At 40.9% G+C, this 15,282-nt stretch overlaps 1 long non-coding RNA gene across 1 annotated transcript in view; it reads right to left on the bottom strand.

The window, feature by feature from the left end:
* LOC131274566 (uncharacterized) overlaps positions 1 to 15,282 on the bottom strand; it is a 127,197-nt gene that overhangs the window by 91,460 nt on the left and 20,455 nt on the right. Inside the window, exon 2 of the long non-coding RNA XR_009181820.1 lies at positions 12,639 to 12,694. This is a non-coding gene — a long non-coding RNA (uncharacterized lncRNA). The remainder of the gene's footprint in view (positions 1 to 12,638; positions 12,695 to 15,282) is intronic.

Below are 15,282 nucleotides of genomic sequence, written 5' to 3'. Positions count from 1 at the left end.
GCCAATAACATGACTGAAATTGAGAACGCACTTGACGTTTCCATTAGCAACTGTCTTCCCTTCCCAAACCTGCCCTGTATCTCAAAACATCCAAACTGCTACCTCCTTCAAGAAGCTTCTCTAGCTCTCAAAGCTCCTACAATCCATCAGAATTCATCTCTCCCTTTTCTTTGCTGTCAAGAATTAATTTACAACACCATGCTATGACCAAGTGTCTTTTTCTCAAAACAGACTATATGCAGTATGCAAGACAGTCTACCCCTACTAGATTCTGATCTTAGGTCTTAATAAATTATAAAAAGTCACATTTGCACAATTGTTTACAATTATGAGAAATTTTTTTACAAAATTTACCTTTATTAATTCTCACAATAACACCATGGGGGGCAGACTTTATTGCCTTACCTTTGGTATAGATAAAGAGTACTAATACAGAGAGTTACCATGAACTGTCAAAAGCCACAGAGCTACCTAGAAGTGTGAACTATGCAGTGGTACTAGGCTTTTAAGGCCTGGGCTTCTCCCTTTTATATTAGTTTGGAGAGGTTCTCCTGCAGTAACAAGTAAACCTAAAAAATGTCCAAGGCTTGACACAATAAAACTTCATTTTTGCTCATTTAGGTGGCCCATTTGTCCAAGTTTGCCCAGGCCTTTCCTGGTTTTAGCACTGAAAGTCCTAATACCCAGGAACCTTCTCAGTCCAAGGCAAACCAGGATAGTCAATCACCTTGCTCTTTCAAATCTGATGCAAGTTGGGCAGCCCTTCACTATTCTGTAGTTAAGCTTTCTGGAACACATGGTCTCCAAGACCATAATAGGGGAAGAAAGGGCTAGAGAGTCACATGGGATATTCTTAAGGGCCAGGTGAGGAAATAGCTTACGTTACTTCTGCCCATCTCCCATTGGCTAAAATTCAGTCCTGTGACTCCAACCTAACTGCAAGGGAAGCTGGAAAATGTAGCTTTCCCTTGTGCCCAGAAAAGAAGAAATGGTGTAGTGAATGCAACATTGTATTCTACCTCACCACACTGTTATCCCTCTCATCTTAGTGTCTCCTGCAGGGTCCAGTATTGTTGTCTCTCATAATCTGGTGGGCAAGAACTGTACTTTTTAAATGTAATTTTTACTGTGTGTTGGTATCTAATATTGAAGAAACTTACCTCATTATGAAAAACAGACGATACAGGTAAGGAAGAAGGAGGGAAATAAAAATCACCCTAATTCTCACCATTACTACAATATAATACTAACATTTTAATGTATTCTTTTTATATTTTTTCTAAGTAACAAACCATAATTTTCGTAAAAGTATACTATGCCTACTATTTTATATCCTGTTTTCCTGCCACCTATAAGCTACAATTTTTAGCTGTGGAATAGTGTTATATTTTAAGGATGTACCACAATTTATTAAGCAGATCTCATTTTAAAGGGCACTTTAGTGTGACGGTTAGGAGGATGGACTCTGGAGACAGGTTCCTGGGACCAACTGCTGGTTTCAATACCATTCCTGAACTTGATAAAAGAATCTTCACCTTGGGCCTACATCCAAGAAGGGCCTGCCATGGGAGAGGGCTTTCCCATGGGGTGAATAGTCTGCGGGGCTAAGAGATGCCCCTTGCAGAACCCATGCCCACTTCGAAACCACACTCCGGAACACTAAAATTTCTTGCTCTTAAAACCCTGAATCTGTTTCTAAAGCTTGTGTTGGCCTCTTCTCTGGGCCCATTCTCCTGAGGATGCACTGTGCTCCCATTTTGTGCACCCCTAGACCTGAGGGGTGCCATGGGGGCTCTGGTTCAGATGAAGCTCAGAAGTGTTGTTTGGTATGTCTACACTCATCTGCCTGTGGTCCCTCACCATGGGGGATGGACCTTGGGGGCAGAGATGGGGAGAAAAAGGGGGTCAGCTGTGGGCCAGTTTGCCCCATGGCATAATTGAGCACAAAGCTCGAAGGAGTCTGAGGATCTGGCATTCAAGTCTGGCCTTCCAGGTTATTATGGAAGAATATCTGTCAAGACAGGAGGTCAAATACATTATTTTACAGTTTTTTTAGCTTGATTTATAACTTTACATAGTCAGACAAATGGTATGCAGGCTTCCCTTTGCTCTCTCACACTGGGCCTGGCAAATGTTGAGCAGGAGCTTCTGGGCTAAGGAGCTGTATAACTTTAGGCAAATGACCTAACCTTTCTATGCCTCATTTTTGTTAGGCTCAAAGTTGACAAAATAAAAGTATGAACCTCACAGGGTTTTTGGGGAAAAAATGAACTAACAGAAGCAAAGTGCTTAAAATAACACCTGGCACTTAGGAAACAATAAATATCTGACATTATTGTTATTATCACCATTACCTTTGTTGTTGTTGTTACTGTTTTGTTAGATATTAAATTGTACCCAGGCTGTGGACTTAAGCCATAATTCAATGAGTACCTTTTCAGCTAAATGTCTGCCCATATCCATAATTATTTCTTTAAAAATAAAACATTTGCTAGACAGGGCATTGTAGGGTCAAAGAGGGTGCATACTCTTTAAATTTTTTGGTATATTAATTACTTACTCCTTGAATTAAATTACTTGAATATATTATTCATTAGTTATAATTCCATGACCAATGAGGATTTGAACACTAAATTATCTAGGTTTGTAGTGACATTTCCAACTTAAACTCTTAGAGGGAGAAAATAAGCTCATCAATAAAAAGCTGGGTTAACCTGAACAAAAACTAATAACAGTCTGTTAGCCCAGGAAACCCAAAAGCATGTAATGAAGTCTAATACAAAGCTCAGGAGCTCTAGCGCTGACTGTTGAGTGTGATGACGAGGAGGACATTCTTTTGATCTTTCCCTCTCCTCAGTAAAGGCTGCGGACCACAAGGTTTCATACCGCCTCACTCCCCTTTCCAGTTTGCCTCATTTGCCTTACTACACAAGGATCTCCAGCCTGTGCCTGGAGGAGTTCTGTGTTCACTTTGCTCATCTTTCCCTTGAGAAATCAGTTTGCTCCTGTGACTTACTGTCAGCCCCTGGCAGCTGGAAGTTGAGAGAGGTGGCTGTGGCAGGTGGAGCTTAGGGGCAGGTGTTATTTCCTTTTGGAAATGAGCTCTGGAGAGGTGACAGAAGCCCACAGAGTTGTGCTTGGGGTTTTCGTTACTCCAGAAACCCCCAGGAGGACAATATATCCCGTATATTTTCATCTGCTTTTCGGAATGTCCGATTTCCACCTGTAACATGGGAAACAGGGAGAACATGAACAGTGCTATGCTGTTTGCCGGGTCTGCTCTGCACTCTTCTCTACCCAGCTCTATGCCCAAGAAGCTGAACTGTGGGGGCTCTTTCAATGGGCTCCCTGACTTTGTCTTCCTTTTGGGTAGGGCCAATGGGAGGCACCAGCAGGAGCATGGAGGAGAGAGAGATGGGATATTTCTTCCTCTGGCTCCCTCCTTTCTGGGTGGTAAAAGTTCACAGGGACTGCTTTTTTCTAAGGCCACATTCTCCTACAGCTTCAACTCTGATAACCTCTCAGGAACAAATATGGTAGTATCTTCCTGGTTGTCCTGAGGATTCTGTACCCTTGCTTGCAGGTCTCTTTTTAACTTTGCCCACAGGATCATGATCAATTCTCCCCTTCAGAGTGTGCTGTTTCTTATTTCCTGCCAGGACTTTGTTGGATGCTGAAGCCAATGGATTTGTCCAAATTCCAAAAGGAGGCCAAACTGCTGCTTTTCACAGCATAATCAAGGTGGGAAGGGTTTGGACTCTGGAATCTAAGAGGCTCAAGTTGGAATCTGGTTCCATTTCCTCCTAGCTGTGTGATCTTGTGCCTCTAACATCACCTCCCTGATACTCAGTTTCCTTATGTGTAAAATGGGGTCAATAATAGTACCTATCTCCTTGGTATGCTTTGACAAATTCAGTGGTATGGTGGCTCTTTACTGCCTGGCACGTACAAACTACTGAGGAAATGTCTGTTACTTATTATTACCTATTGCATTTACCTATGCTGTGTAACTGTGCTGACACTCGGGCATGGTAGTCTGCCTATGAATCTGATACTTAGGCAAGGTTTTGTGGGAATGACTTGTCTCTGCCTCACACATTGTCTGAAGTCTCAAATGGAGTGACTCGAATGGAGGCTGAGACAGCTGGGGGCTGGTTGGCCACTCCTCTCTCCTCCTGTGTCTCAGGGCTTCTCCATGTAGTCTCCACAGAATTGTAGGCTCAGCGGGGTCAGAATTCTTACACTGCAGCAGGCTCTTTCCAAAGCATGTTTTTCAAATGGTCTGGACAGAAGTTCAAGGTTTCTTATGATTGAGTCTCAGAAGTTGTAGAACATTCTATTTACTGCATTTGAGTCAAACAAGTCAGTAAGACAAGCACAGGTTCAAGTGAAGAGAAATTAGGCCCAATATCTCAATAAAGACAAAGAGAAAAGCATCTGTGGCCCTCTACGTTATTATTCATTGAAGGGAGCAGTGCAGGGTGGTTGTGGTGAAAATAAAAAGTGAAATTGGGGGATTTTAAGCCTATGTTTCCCATTTTAATAACCTAGCAACATCAAGGAGCATTACTATATAGGGGTCATCATATTAGGCACCATAATAATCAGGAATGTTGTAAGTGACAGAAAACCAACTCAAATTACTTTTAGGGGGAAAAAAAAGGCAAGAGTGAATTTATTGGCTAATGTAACTAGAAACCCTTCCAAAGTCCTACTTGATCCAGCAGGGCTCACCAAGCCCTCTTTCCAACTCCCAGATGGACTCCATCCACGTGGCAGGCACAAGGGCCACGAGGGCCCACGAATCTCAGTCTCCAGCTGAGAGTTGCCATCTCTAGACGAAAGTCCTGGGAGATGGTGACTGATGGGCTTTAGGTTAAATGTCCACCAATGTGGCAGTGGGAAGAGTAGGCTGTCAACCCCAACTAAACTATATGAAACAGTCTGCTGGCAGAAACTAGAGGTTCTGAGACCACCAGAGGAAGGGAAACAAGGAAAACATGTTGTAAAAGCAAAAACCATCATGGCCACAGCCTATTACAGGCACCTCACCCGCACTGTGTAAAATACAAAATTCCTACGAGAAAGCATCACCACACCCATTCAAAATTGAAGACAGTGTACATTTAACACATAGAATTCAAAGCCTGTGTTTTCATTTTAATTGTATCCTACTATGTCCCAAAGTCTGACTCTAAAGACAAAGCTACTTTGTCTCAATTAACTCGGTGGCTTTGGCCCTCAATATTTTCTGACTGACTGAATGACTGGCTGAATTTATCTTATTTCTTCAATTAAAGCTTATCTTCTTAGAGGCAAGGCCTATAGATGCTTCTAAATCCTAGCACAGTGCTGTGTACACATATTTTCCCAATAAATTCAATTAAACAAACAATTGCTGGTATCAGCTGTGGACGCTGGGAGTGGGGGCCTATCTATAAAATGTCCTCATTTTACAGATGAGGAAGTTGGGGCACAGAGATGCTAAGTAACTCCTCAATGTTCATACAGTTATTAAGTGGTAAAGCCAGGATTTAAATGCAGGCAAGATGATTGCAGCTACTCTATCATGCTGTCTGTGATGGAAAATAAAGGTAAGCATGAACTTATCCTGTGACTTAAAGTACTTCAAAATGGGTAAAATATCTGTGAAAAACATCACAAAGTTTGATTTTTTTCTTCAAAAGCCCACTAAGACTGAATGTGTAAAGCTAGTCGGTTAAGAAAGACATCAGTTAAAAATTTTTTAAATGTTTCCATGTGCCAGATACTGTGGAAAGAAAATGGTTAGTGTGCAAATCTCATTTAATTTTCAAATTAACCCCAGAGATAGGGACTATCATTGGAATTCCCACTGAAAGTAAGGTTCAGAGAGGCTAAGTAACTTGCTGAAACTTGCCCAGCCAGAAGCAGCAAGATCTACCCAGTCTCTCTGACTTGAGTTTAAAGCCAGTGTAGATCAGTCCAAGACAGAATTTCAAATATTGGAAAAATGATAATGTGACTCAAAATTTCATATATTTTTAAGGACCAGTGTTCACTGGAGATCTTTGACTGGGTCCAGACGCAGCCTGGAGCCACAGAGGTGTCTGCTGGGACAGTCGATAAGTTCCTCCCGGCTCTCATACAGACAGCCAAATGCTTCCTCATTTCCTCTGGCTCCGGGAGGAATGACTTTCACACTAAAGGGAAGTGGAGACGGTTCTTATCTTGACACTTCAAAAGATGCCTTCCCCCTTGACATCTTCCTGCCCTAAACCATGCTGTGCTGGTGTGGGAACCTGGTGATGAAGAGTTTGCCCCTTTCCTTTGATCCTGGGCAAGCTGGGCAATTTCTGCTTTCCTAGACCTGAGGAATGCTGGGCCCCACTGGCTTTGCGTCTTGCTTTCTATAGTATTTATAGCTTCAAATGGGTCTTTCACTTATTCAGTTTTAACCAAGTAAATTGCCAAGGGGGTAAGGACATGATTTAAAAAATAAAACCAACTTTGCTTCTGATGTCAAGAATATGAATGTTTTAACCATCTGGGTGGTTCTGGTGGTTTTAAGTGATTTCTAACTACCCATGCCCTGATTTTTTTTTTTAAGATTTATTTTTTATTTATTTCTCTCACACACACCCCCCCCCCCCCCCCAGTTGTCTGCTCTCTGTGTCCATTCGCTGTGTGTTCTTCTGTGACTGCTTCTATACTTATCAGCGGCCCTGGGCACGTATCAAGGTACTGCGTCATCTTGTTGTGTCAGCTCTCCGTGTGTGCGGCGCCATTCCTGGGCAGGCTGCACTTTCTTTCGTGCTGGGTGGCTCTCCTTATGGGTGCACTCCTTGCATGCATCAGCACTGCGCATGGGCCAGTTCCACACGGGTCAGGGAAGCCCGGGGTTTGAACGCGGACCTCCCATGTGGTAGACGGATGCCCTATCCATTGGGCCAAGTTCGCTTCTCCCATGCCCTGATTCTGATACCTCCCTACCACGTGGTTCCTAATTTGGGTGTGCGTGCTATGGGCTAGCCCCCTTGATAATCTATTGAGAGCTATGGAATCTCTCTCCAGAAAAATGCACATAAACAGGGACATTTTTGTATGCAATTTCAAAGGCCTTTTAAGCCCATCCCTGGATTTCATAGGAGAGCCATGGTAGCGGTTAAACATTCTGTTCTAGACACAGAGATATGAGTTGGAATTCTTGCTTTGACTCTCTTAGTCAAGTTGCTTAATCTCTCTGACCTTCAGTTTTCCCATCTATAAAATGGACATACTTCTAGCACATAACTCGTATGGTTGTTGCAAGGATTACATGCACTAATGAATGTAAAATGCATTGCATATGTGTTACTGGTATATGTATTAGCTCCAATGGTGAATAACAATCATTACAATATGATTTCCTGCCTCCTCTGAGCCTGCCCAAGGAAAGAAACTCTCAAAAGAAAAGACAATTTGTGAATTTAGGCCTCAGTTTTCTTATCTGTCAAGTGGGTTGATCATAGTACCTCTCCCTGGCTACTCCCACACTTGGTCAGGAGGCACCAAAAGAAAGGAGAGTGCTCTGTTAACTATGGAAGCCATAAATATGTGGCTTTAATGTCTTTATTATTCTGCTACATTGAAAGTTTCACTGGTCTTGAATTAAGGGGTCTTCCAAATCCATAAGCTTGGTGGTGATATTCCTGGAAAAGTGGGACCAAAAGATCTAGCCTCCTGGTGGATTACTGACCTCATGTATTTTTATGGTGCTAATGAATATTTCACAACAATCACAAACTCAAACCTATATTCAAGGCTGCTCTCCCCTGACTCCCGAAAGGAAAATATATGACAGAGATAAAGGCATTCCCTCAAACTGCAAAGATCGGAGAGGGACTTAAAACGGCCATTGAGCCAATACAGTCATCTGAGTCCATGACTCCACGCAGCACACCTCAGCAGCTGAGGGAAGGGTATAAGCCAAAGATGTTGGTGGAGAAAGAAAAATGACCATATAAGAATTCTGATCCAATCCCCTTATTGTACCAGAATCCATCCATTCCCCAGTGGATTGAGAGCCTCCAGTATGCCAGGCACTGTCTTAGATTCTAGAGAAAACAGAATGAACAAGGCTCTGTCTTGGCCTTACAGAGCTCCCAGAACAATGACTAACAGCAGTAGTCATATTATGCGTTGTGCCATGTGTGATGGTTAATTTCATGTGGCAACTGATTAGGTTATGGTGTCTAGTTGTTTGGTCAAGCAAGTACTGGTCTGTTACTGTGAGGGTATTTTGTAGATGGATTTGCATCTGTAATCAGTTGATCCCATCTTCAGCCGAATGTATGTACAATCAACAAAGGAGACTGCCCTCAGCAATGTGGGAAGTCTCCTCATGAAATCAGTTAGAGGTCAGAAAAGCCAGAACTGAAAAATCTTAGAAGAAAGAAAGAAAATTTCCGCTGCTTCTTCAGCTAGCCAGCTTCCCCTGGGGAATTCAACTTCAATTCCACTGGAGTTTCCAGCTTATGACCTGCCTTACAGAATTCAGACTTATCAATCCCCATGGTAGCGTGAGCCAATTCTGATAAAAAATTTCTTAATATATGTAATATATACTAGTTATACTATTGTATGCTCACTATATATTATACATTGAGGTATATATATATATACAGGTGTATATATGTGCATATATGTATATGTATCTTGTCTGTTCTGTTTCTTCGGCGAACCCTAATATGCCATGCTCTTTATACACATCAACAAACATTTATATGTTCATTCAACAAATGTGCAGAATATCTACCCTGTGTTAGGCATGGCAATCAAGCCCCTTCTCTTTCCTTGGCTTCCTGGACTCGAATGCAGCCTTTACATTTTTGGTATGAATGCATGGGGGACTATAAAGACAAAACCAGGCAGAGAGGCATAGAAAAGCTAGCCAGGAGAGGAGTAGAGAGGGAACTGTTACCCTTCAAAACTTACAAGACCCTTCTCCTTCCAGTTCCGTGAAGGCAGAGTTTCCCCATCCACATTGTTAACAGACACATAGGACTAAGGTCTAATTTATGACTTGGAGACTGCTGCCTGTGGCATAATTCACCCAGGGAAGTAAGACCCAGGTCAATATATGTTTAAGTAAAAAGGTTTTACAATGCTCCCAAGGGTCAAGCTGGGAAAGCAGCTGATGACTGCCAAGACAGGAGAAGCTGGGAAAAGCGAGGGTGAGAGGGGTAAAAGAGAGAAGAGAAGGTGAGAATCACTAGGGCTAGGTAAGTACAACTATTTTGTGCCCAAGCAGTAGAGAGACAAATGGAATAAGCTTGCAGGTGATATGTACATTTCTCTTCATTCACTCTATTTAATGCCCTAGTGTAGTCAATGTGTTTTAAACAATATGAATTTAATATACTTAATACATGTATTAAATGTATTAAAAAGGACAGATGACAGCATCACATATATAGGCATATGTATGTATAGACATCCTCCTCTATCTATACCTATCTACCTATGATTTATCTATGCACAAATATATCTTTATCAGAAGTTTCTATTTATACTATTTATAAAGAGTATAACACTGGTACTTTAATAGTTACCATTTGGAGAGATCTTAGAAAATTATATTTATCTATTCATACATGCACACTAGCTATTGCTAATTAGCTCAGTTAAGCATTGCACTAAGGGCTTTTTATGTATCATCTCTTCCAATTGCTAACGACAACCCTGCAAAAGTTGCAGTGTTAGCCCCATTGTACATAGGAAGAAACGGAGACTCAGAGAGGAAAAGTGATTTTTCCACACAAACTGTCTCTTCACTTTATGGGTATAGGTATAATACTATCTGTCCTCAGGCAAATTACAGCTCCTCTCAAATTCTCAGCTTCATCTTCCCTAACACATGGGTTTGCAGAGCAGACTATGGTGGAAGAAAAAATACAACCAGGCTTTAGACTGAGATGGGAAAGAAATGACTTTCCTAAGAACTTACAGCACCTTGTGAAACAAAGTATTTGTCTTTGGGGCTGTCCTAGAACATTCTCTCTGGATGGTTAACCTGGGTATTAGGTGTTTACAGTGTTCCAGACCAAAAAATGCCTAGTAATTTAATTCCAGACCTAGAGACCTATTTTTAAAGGGAAATTAGAGATGTTGGGATGTAGAGATGAAGTCTACAGGTTTTATTACCCCATTTAACAGAAGAGCAAATTGCCATAGACAGAGGTTGCCCAGTCAAGTAATCATGATTTCAGCACCTTAATTTGCAAGCCAGGACACCTTCTGGACCTAGCTATTTTGCTTGTTCCCTTGGAATTTAAATAGTTATAGACTTTCTCTCCATCTCTTAGTATGATTCTTTTTTCAGATCCTGTATTTATTCATTTTTTTGCTTGTATTTTTAAAAAATTAAAGTTAACAGATCACATGGAACGTTACATTAAAAAACATAAGAGGTTCCTATATAACCCACTCCCCACCCCCCCACAACATCAGTTTTGTAAATTATATATTTTTTAAGATATATACATCACATAAAAATATTACATTAAAAAATATAAGAGGTTCCTGTATACCCCCCACCCCCCCACCCCACTTCTCCCACACCAACAACCTCCCCCATCATTGTGGCACACTCATCGCACTCGGTGAATACATTTTGGGGCACTGCTACCCTACATAGATAATAGTTTACCCTGCAGTTCACACTCTCCCCCAGTACATTCAGTAGGTTATGGCAGGATATATGAAGTCCAGCATCTGATCCTGTAATATCATTTAGGACAACTCAAAATCCCAAAAATGCCCCCACAGCACCTCTCTTCTACCATCTCCCTGCCCTCAGCAACTACTGTGGTCACTTTCTCCACATCGAAGCTAAAATTTCTTCTATTACTCGTCACAATAGTTTTATAGTAGAATAGCGGTAAGTCCACTCTAGTCCATATTTTATTCTTCCGTTCTGTGGGCCCTGGGATGGTGATATCCTCTCCACCTCTAGATCAAGATGGGGCTTAGAATCCACATGGATGATGGATGCAATTCCTCTGCTTGCAGTTGTAAGTACTCTTGATTCCCTGGTGTGGTGGTTGACCATCTTCTCCTCCCTGTTAACTGACCTGGGTTAAGATCAATGAACCAGAGAGTAGGAGTCACCACTCTGTTGAGGCTCAGGGCCCAGCTGGCACATGGGCAGTCCAGAGATTCAAGTCTCCTGAGTATGGACCATCCCTAGCACCAACCACAGGTTCAGTAAAAGTGACAGAAGAGGCATGTATAGAAAAGTCACATCTGAGTCCAGCTCCATCACACTCAGGAGCACAAATTCCAAAGTAGGGTCCTCTGACATGGCACAGAGCTCCAAATCCATCTGCCATGACCATATACCCTGTGGATCTCTATAGCCTTCAGGAGAACCAGTACCTAGGGTTCTATCTACTTTGGCTTTTTCTGAGGTCCTGCTGAGGTGTGTGTAAGAGTGACCCCTCTGATGACCTCCCGACTCTTTTTGGAAGACCCTTAGCAATAAACTCATTTGTCTTTGCCATTTCCCCCTTTTATTCAAGGTCAAAAAGCAGTTTATAACACTTGATCCAACATGTAGGCTGAGATATTCTGCTGATCTGAGTTGACCCTTTTATTCGAGGTCTCTTTCTAGTTGCTTCTCCAGTTAGTGATTGTTAGTAATCCTTCAGCACCAGGGAGGCTCATCCCCAGGAGTCATGTCTCACATTGGGGGGAAGGTAATGCATTTACATACTGAGTTTGGCTTAGAGAGTGGCCACATTTGAGTAACATGGAGGCTCTCAGGAGGTAACTCTTAGACACCCTACAGCTCTACGCCTAGTTCATATTTCAGGCACACAGGCTCCTAAGCACAGTCATCAGTATCAAGGGCTCATTATTGGACCATCCTTCCTTGTTGATCTTTGCCATTGCACTTGGGGGATTATTGTTGTTCCATTGGGGAATGTGACTGAACTCTCCTGGGTGGGAACTCAGCATTCCCTCAGCTGATGTTTGTAACTGTAACGACCTAAAAATACCCAACATATATCATAACATATTTATGTCCCCTATATACATGCCCTGGAGAACTCCCCCAACCATGTTCCCCCCATCAATAATACCCCACACCAGAGTTCCTCCCCTGCAATAGCTGAACCTCTCTGTGATCCAAAACTTTTTCAAAAATGAAGCCTAATATATTGCCAAATTCAATTAATAGGAAATTGAAATATAGTGATGGGTTTAAAGTTTTCCAATGGATGTGTCATGATGATGGGAACGAGTGTTGTTGGGGGGGAGAGGGGGGGGTGGGGGGGTGGGGTTGAATGGGACCTCACATATATATATTTTTTAATGTAATATTATTACAAAGTCAATAAAAAAAATAAAGTTTAGAAATAGAATACACAGTAATTTAGAAATACTAAAATAAAAATTGCTGTATTAATAAAATGAAAAAAATTATAAAGCTTTGTTCCTAATGTTTTGCCTTTCATCACCCTAATAGGTATTGCCCAGAATGTACAGTGCAAGGCACTTTCATTTCTTCCTTGGTGTCTATAGCCTTTCTTTTTTTTTTCTAATTTTTAATTTTGTCTTCAAAAAAGTTTTAGATCACAGTAATCTTAGTATGATTCTTGATGTCCTAAGCTCACAGCTTAGATGTTCTTGATCTGGGTCCTCTTCTCACACTTTTCAGATCAGGCATCACCTGTTTAAGCCAAAAAATTAATTTATGTTACAAATATTCTCTCTCTATTTCAGTCCATTGTGACAGGAAAACGGAGGAAACTGGATCACAAAGTAAGTAGGCTACAGGCGGTTTTTCTGGTCCCACCCTACTAAAATAGTAAGATTCAGAACCAAGTATTAAATTATTAAACCATGACTGCATTTTCTCATCAGATGGGTCATGGAAGACAGGCAAACATTTTTTCCTGAACCAAAAATTGAGACATAAGGTTGGCTCAATCCTAAGGTTTCTAGATTTGGCAAATGAAAAATACAGGATGTTAGGTAAATTTAAGTGCAGATGAACAATGACTAAATCTTTAGTATAACTATGCCTCATGTAATATTTGGTACCTATTTTTAATGATATTTAACTTGAGTTTGTTCTATATTTTATCTGGTAATCCTATCTGGGTCAAAAACTTGAACAATGAATGGCGTGGACTGAGAAGTAAAGAATGATAAATTAGAAAAGATAGGTAAATCCATCCCAAAAATGTCAAGATGGGTTGTCTGAGCAGACTTCTCCTGTGGCTACATTGGCTATGAAATTAGCCATCACTGATTGAGCAGTTCCAGGTGTGGCTGGCTATCTTCCAATTCCAACATGAATTTTACTAAGACTGGAGCATTTTAGGGATCAATGAGCCCAGTCCTCTTGGTATATCTTACAGAACAGAGTTGTAAAGATGGGAGGTAACTTGCCCCAGGTCACATACTAGTCATCAAGATTCTGGATTTTGACTCTGAGCCTGTGTGCACCATAATTCCTACCAAATCCACAAGTTCCAGCTACCAGCTTTGATCACACTCAAATTCTACAGAGCCAGCTTTAGAGAAATGGAATTTCCTTAATAGGTTTTCCTAGACAAATTACTGGAGGGCCTGAAAAACTCAAGAGAGAGAATTAGGTAGCAGTTAGGAGCGCTCAATTCTACTTCTGGCTCTGCCACAAACAGGGTGTATGGATGCAGGCAAATAATTTGCCTCCTCAGACCCTCAGTTTGGCTGTCTGGAAAACAAAGAAGGCCATAAGCAGTGTTCCCCCATGTCTTCTAGGATAGCACACTGTGATTCTAAAACGAGGGGTCTCCTGCCAGCTTCTGCTTTGGAGCCTCACCCTCACACACCCAGAGTCTTAGGTTGTTACAGCAAACAAATCCCATTACAGACCACTCCGAGTCTCCACTTTGTCACTGATTGTTATGTGACCTTAAATAGGCATTCTCCCCTAATCTCCCTGGGTCTAGCCCTCTCTATTAGTAGTTGGAGACAAGGATATTTACTTGTAATAAAGCTCTTTGAGCTCCTCAGATAAAGAGCTTTGCATTAACAAAGCTCAAAGCACCAGGTTGGGTTTTTTTTGTTTTGTTTTTGGTAATGGATCAGCACACCAGCTTTGTTTTGTGTTTTACCCCTTAATGTAGAAGTGCAAAGACTTGCTTTTCCTCCCAGTTCTCTCTAGATTGATTCATTTGTTTGCTTCTGTGTTCAAATTGTCCTTTCTTCTAGATTAGAGGTTACCAGACTTTCTCAGTTTGGTGTCTTAGTAATTTTTTCAAGATGTCCCAAGGTTATATTGAATACCTAACAGTTCTGTGTATTATGTTGTTAGGTCCAAAAAACAAGATTTATGCTCCAATACCTTAGGACAGTTTGATAAAATAACACATGCAAATTGAAAGAAAAAGCGTTATTATTCTGTACTTAAGTCCATTTACTTACTAACGGAATATATGTGCCTGCTGAGCACTGCATACCTTTTCCAACTTTTGAATGAGATTGGTCACCACCACTGTCATTTCCTGTTCTCAGAGTTACCTGCTTTTTACCATAGCCACCTCCAAAATCTGAGCTTTGCAAAGACATGGCATTATAAAAAATGTAGAGAGCGGATGAGTAAGCTCATCCCACCCTATTCTTTGTGCTAATTACAACTAAAACCCTGGATGAAACACATGAAACAATTATCTGAAAACTCTGAAAGGCAGAGAAAGTAAATATAAGATTTAAGTAGGAACTAGAGCCTTGTTATGTAATATTCAAAATGTCTAAGGCATAATCCAAAACTATGTCATATCAAGAATTAAGAAAATTTCAACTCAAATGAGAAAAGACAATGAATAAATGGCAACACCAAGATGGACAGAGCTGCTGGATTTATCTGAGAAGAATTTTGAAGAAGCTATCATAAAAATATTCCAATAAGCAATTACAAGGAATCTTGAAACAAATGGAAAAATAAAAACTTTCAGCAGAGAAACAGAAGATATAAAGAAAAAACAAATGGAAATTTTAGAACTGAAAAATAAAATAGTTTTTATAAACTGATTGGATGACCTCAACAGAAGGTTAGAAAAAACAGAGGAAAGAATAAGTGAATTTGAGGACAGATCCATAGAAACTATCCAATCTGAACAGACAGAAAATAGATGGAGAAATGAAAGAGCTTCTGTGACCTGTGAGATAATAACAAAAGAGGAAACTCATGGATAAGGGAGAATGAGGCAAAACAAATTGTCCTTAATAATTTGTTTCCTTCCTATCATGATTAATAATAACAACAAC

Source organism: Dasypus novemcinctus, chromosome 19 (genome assembly GCF_030445035.2).
Source record: "Dasypus novemcinctus isolate mDasNov1 chromosome 19, mDasNov1.1.hap2, whole genome shotgun sequence".
In the NCBI taxonomy this organism is placed as follows: domain Eukaryota; kingdom Metazoa; phylum Chordata; class Mammalia; order Cingulata; family Dasypodidae; genus Dasypus; species Dasypus novemcinctus.
The sequence above is the reverse complement of the archived record's forward strand: the minus strand, read 5'-3'. Positions and strand labels throughout refer to the sequence as shown.